Source organism: Orycteropus afer, unplaced genomic scaffold, assembly GCF_000298275.1.
Source record: "Orycteropus afer afer isolate SDZICR_OR568_19922 unplaced genomic scaffold, OryAfe1.0 scaffold00086, whole genome shotgun sequence".
NCBI lineage: Eukaryota > Metazoa > Chordata > Mammalia > Tubulidentata > Orycteropodidae > Orycteropus > Orycteropus afer.
The window spans coordinates 2168442-2174363 of NW_006921673.1; positions in this window are offsets into that span (position 1 = coordinate 2168442).

Here is a 5922-nt window from a genome sequence, read left to right on the forward strand (position 1 = left end):
CTCCGTTTGTGTTGTTGAAAAAAGGTGTTTGCAATGAACAAGTCGTTGGTCTTGCAAAATTCTACCATACGAGTTCCAGCATTATTTCTGTCACCAAGGTATCACTGCAGAAGTAGATTGTCCAACCTTCCTTCTGAGGATTGGCTGGTGGGTTCGAACCACCAGCCTTCTGCTTATCAGTTAAGTGTCTTTGACTATGCTACCAGAGCTCCTATGGGGAAATTATTGCACAATATCCTCGATATCACAGCAGTAAAATTTTGCTGAAGATAATTCAAAAATACTTGCAGGAGTACATCAGCAGGGAACTTCCAGAAATTTAAACTGGATTTAGAAGAGGGCATGGAATGAGGGATATCATGGCTGATGTTAGATGGATCTTCGGTGAAAGTGAAGAATGTTTACTTGTCTTTCATTGACTATGCAAAAGCATTTGATTGTATGGATCATAACAAATTATGGATTATCTAGTGAAGAATGTGAATTCCAGAACACTTCATCGTGCTCATGAGGAACCTGTGCAAAGACTAAGAGACAGTCATTCAAACAGGACAAGGGGATACTGCACAGTTTAAAATCAGGAAATGTGTGTGGTAGGGTTGTATCTATTCACCATATTTATTCAATTTGTAAGTTGAGCAAGTAATCTCAAGATTTGGACTAAATGAAGAGGAACATACCATCAGAATTGAAGGAAAATTCATTAACATCCTAAGGTATTTAGGTGACACAACCTTGTTTGATAAAAGTGACGGAGACTTAAAGTACTTATTGATGAAGACCAAGACTACAGTCTTCAGTATGGATTGTACCTTAGCCCGAGAAAACAAAAATTCTCACAACTGGACAAATAAGCAACATCATGATAAATGGTGAAAAGATTGTGGCTGTCAGGGATTTCATTTTACTTGGATTCACAATCAATTCCAATGGAAGCAGCAGTCAAGAAATCATCTATGTATTGCACTGGGCAAATCTGCTGTCAAAGTCTTCTTTGTAGTTTTAAAGAACAAAGATGTCACTTTGAAAACTAAGGTGTGTCAGACCCAAACCATGGTATTTGCAATAGCCTCGTGCACATGAAAAACTGGGCAACGAATAAGGAAGACCAAAGAAGAATTTATACATCTTGAGTGTTGTGCTGGTAAAGAATACTGAAAATACTATGGACTGAAAGAAGAACAAACAAATCTATTTTGGAAGAAGTATAGCCAGAATGTTTCTTAGAAACAAGAATGGCCAGACTTTATCTCACATACTTTGGTCACATTGTCAGAAGGGACCATTCTGTGGAGAAGGCTATCATGCTTGCTAAAGTAGATGGTCAGCCAAAAAAAGGAATACTTTCAAGAGTATGTATTGACAAAGTGATTGTTATGATGGGCTCAAGAACCATAGCAAATATTGCAAGGATGGCAGAGGACTAGGCATTATTTTGTTTGGTTGCATACAGGGTTACTGTGAGTCAGAGCTGAGTGGATGGCATCTAACAACAACAAAGTGAATACATTATCTTTTCAAAATATTAAAATATTAGAGATATATTTAAAGTACCCTTAACTATAAAGCAAAGTTTTATGCCTCTCTCCAGAAGAAACCATTTTATTAGTTTGACATATAATTTTCTCAACTTTTTATATTAATTAACTTAGAAATATGATTGTTTGGTATGTGATTTTTAACACCTATATTATGATACTACTTTTATTACTACTTTTATTCTTTTGTACATGCTTTTTTTCACTTTTCACTCCACAGTACATCTGCTACTGTTTAATGATACAAAATAGGTGTTTTATTGTATATTTATTTAGTAATTTCTCTATTGAAAAAGATGTTAAAAATAAGTGTATCAAAATAGCACAAATATTACATGATCCCAATTTTATCAAATGACAAAAATAGGTATACAGACAGAAAACAATGGTCTTTAGTGATTGCTAGGGATGGAAAGGGGAGAGAGTGAGAATCAGTCTTTAAACAGTGGACACTTGTAATATTTGGTGATGGGAAATGCAATACTGAATGTGGGTGAAGTGCACACAACTTGACAAAAGTTAAAGATGACACTAAGAAGTATACAAGAATAAGGGACGATATTGGTAAATGCTATAACATATACAACTTTGCAACAAAAATAATAACAAACAGAGAATACATGAGTGGTTATACTTAGATATCTAAGCATATATATATACAGGAAGGTATACATGTATATATATGGCTGCATGTATAGCCATACTGTAAAGGCAAGGCAACCATTGAAGTGGAGTTGGATCAGACCCTTAGCGACCCCTCTTTGGGTTTCTGAGGCAGTATCACTATGGAAGTAGATTGCCCAACCTTCCCCCTGGGGAGTGGCTGGTGGGTTTGAACTGCCAGCCTTCTGGTTAGCAGTCAAGTGCCTTAGGCACTATGCTACCATGTGTGTACTGCATATATATTCATATATATAATGAAGCACATAGAAGACACAATTATGGGTACCACATAGCCATAACCAAATCCCTTGTAGTAGTGATTTACTGGATTTGAAGGCTTAGGAGCATAGCATCATGGGACAACATTGGCATAATCTAGCCCATAAACCTTATTTCTCTGTTCTAGTTGGTGAGTAGTGTCTGTAGTCTTAAAAGATTGCAAGCGACCATCTGAGTTACAACTATTGGTTTGTACTCATCTTGAGAAAAAGACTAGAAGGAAACCAAAGACACTAAGAAGAAACTAAACGGTAGGACTAATAGCCCATATGAACCATGGCCCCATCTATACTGAGACCAGAAGAACCAAATGGTTCCCATTTACTTCCATTGGTTGTTCTGATCTGGGCCACAGTAGATCATCCTTGATAGAACGGGAGGAAAATGTAGAACAAAACTCAAATTCTTAAAAAAAAGTCAGACTTACTGGATTGATAGAGACTAAGGGAACTCCCACCCACCTTCTGGGCCCGCAGGAACTCTATCCCACTCTGTGTGCGTGAATGGAGCCTGGGTGCCCTGCCCTGCCCTCCCCTGATTTTTTTTCTCTTTCTTTTTTCTGGTTTTTAGTTTGCTTTTGTCTGCTTTAAAACTACCACTATTATTAATACTTTGACCTTTTTCAGCTTTTTTCTTTTCCCTGTTGCTGGTTGCAATTATTTTTTTCTTTTTCCTCATGATTAACCCCATTCTTTGTTTTCTCTTTGTATTTTCCCATTTTTTCTTCATTATTCTCCTTCTCTGCCTTTTTCTCTTGTTGCCCTATCCCCAGATATTGCAGAATTTCTTTTTATTTTTTTCTCCCCGCTGACCTTGTTTGTCTAGAGGGTGCAGCCATTTTGATTATTTACACATGGCAGTCATTTTGGATATTTAAAGTGACCAAAGGTGCAGCCATTTTGAATGTTTACAAGTGGCAATCATTTTGGATTTTAAAGTGATAGCATTCTCATTCAGATTTCAGGGACCTAAGAAAAGGCAGCGAGGTGGGAAGCAGGGAGAGGACAGAAAAGGCAAAGGGGATAGGAACGGATTGAGGAGTCAACCACAGGGAGCCAGGTGAGGAGAGGGAACCCATGCCACCCCTCACAAGCAGCAAAGCAAGAAGCAGGGAGAGGACAGAAAAGGCAAAGGGGACTGGAACAGATCAAGGACTTGGCTGCAGGGATCCAGGTAAGGGTGATTGGAGGGATTTCCAACAGCTAAGGGAGATAAACTTGTCTGTCGGTTTGTCCTACTGTGGTGACATGTTATTGTGAGTCTTGAGGCTGTGACACTGGTGTTTCAAACCCAGTGGGGTACACCTGTTGCACAGGTATCAGCCCAGCTTGCAGACTGAGACAGACTAGGAAGAAGGAGGAGGCCATCCACTTCTCAAAGAATTGGCCAGGGAAAACCTTATGAATAGCAGAGAAACCCTGTCTGATACATTACTGTGCAAATTTATGAATAGTGCAGAAACATTGTCCAATATAGAGGAGGAAGATGAGTCAATTCACTTAGAAAGCTCTCAAAGTAGGACTGCACAAAAGCTGCATTATCAGAGTAAAATCAGCCTTACTCATATGGATAAGGTAAAGCTTTCAAGACCTCCCTCTGCTGATGTGGCACCACTCAAATTGAGGAGAAAGAGCAGCAAACATCCATAAATAATCGGAATCTTGGAACATACGAAGTATGAATCTAGGAAAATTGGAAGTTGTCAAAAAGGAAATGGAATGCATAAAGATTGATATCCTAGGCATTAGTGAGCTGAAATGGACTGGTTTTGGCCATTTGAATCAGACAACCATATGATCTACTATGCCAGGAATAACAGTTTAAAGAGGAATGGTGTGGAATTAATCATCACAAAGGATGTTTCAAGATCTGTCCTGAAGTACAATGCTGTCAGTGATAGAATAATATCTATGTGCCTACAAGGAAGACCCGTTAATATGATTATTATTCAAATTTATGCACCAACCACCAAAGGCAAAGATGGGAAATTGAAGATTTTTATCAACTTCTGAAGTCTGAAATTGACCAAAATTGCAATCAGGATGTGTTAATTATCACTAGTGAATGGAATGCAAAAATTGGAAACAAAGAAGAATTGCCAGTAGTTGGAAAATTTGGCCTTGGTGACAGAAATAATGCTGGAGCTCACATGGTAGAGTTTTGTAAGACCAAAGACTTGTTTATTGCAAACACCTTTTTTAACAACACAAACAGTGGCTCTATACATGGACTTCACCAGATGGAACACATAGGAATCAGATTGATTACATCTGTGCCAAGAGGCGATGGAGAAGATCAGTATCTTTAGCCAAAACCAGGCCAGGAGCTGATTGTGGAACAGACCATCAACTGCTTGCATGCAAATTCAACTTGAAGTTAAAGACAATTAAAACAAGTCCATGAGAGCCAAAATATGATCTCAATGGTACTGAAAAGATCCATATTTGTACCCATTCCAAAGAAAGATGATCCCACAGAATGTGGAAATTATCAAACAATATCATTAATGTCACACACAAGTAAGATCTTACTGAAAATAATTAAAAAATATTCTTAGCAGTATATTGACAGAGAACTTCCAGAGGTGCAAGCTGAATTCAGAAGAGGACGTGGAACAAGAGATATCATAGCTGTTGTCAGATGGATCTTGACTCAAGGCAAAGAACACCAGAAAGATGTTTTCTTGTGCTTTATTGACTATGCAAAGGCATTTGATTGTGTGGATCATGACAAATTATGGATAACTTTGAGAAGAATGGGAATTCCCGAACACTTGATTGTACTCATGAGGAATCTGTACCTTGACAAGGAGGCTGTTGTTCGAGCAGAAAAAGGGGACACTGCATGGTTCAAAATCAGGAAGGGAGTATGTTAGGGTTGTATTCTTTCCCCATACTTATCCAATCTATATGTTGAGCTAATAATCCGAGAAGCTGGACTATATGAAGAAAAACGTGGTATCAGGATTGGAGGAAGAATCATTAACAACATGAGATATGCTGATGATACAACTTTGCTAGCTGAAAGTGAGGATGACTTGAGGCACTTACTGATGAAGATTAAGGAACACAGTCTGCAGTATGAATTACATCTCAATATAAAGAAGACAAAAATCCTCACAACTGGACTAATAAACAGCATCACGATAAATGGAGAAAAGATTGAGGTTGTCAAAGAATTCACAAATCTTGGTTCTACAGTTGATGCCAATGGAAGCAACAGTCGGACATTAGACGACCTGTAGCACTGGGCAGGTTGGTTGCAAAGGAGCTCTTTCAAGTGCTGAGGAACAAGGATGTCTCCTTGAGGACTAAGGTGCGCCTGACACAAGCCATGATATTTCCAATAGCTTCATATGCATGTGAGAGCTGGACAATGAATAAGGAAGACTGAAGAAGAGTTGATGCTTTTGAGTTGTGCTGCTGGCGAAGAATGCTGAAGG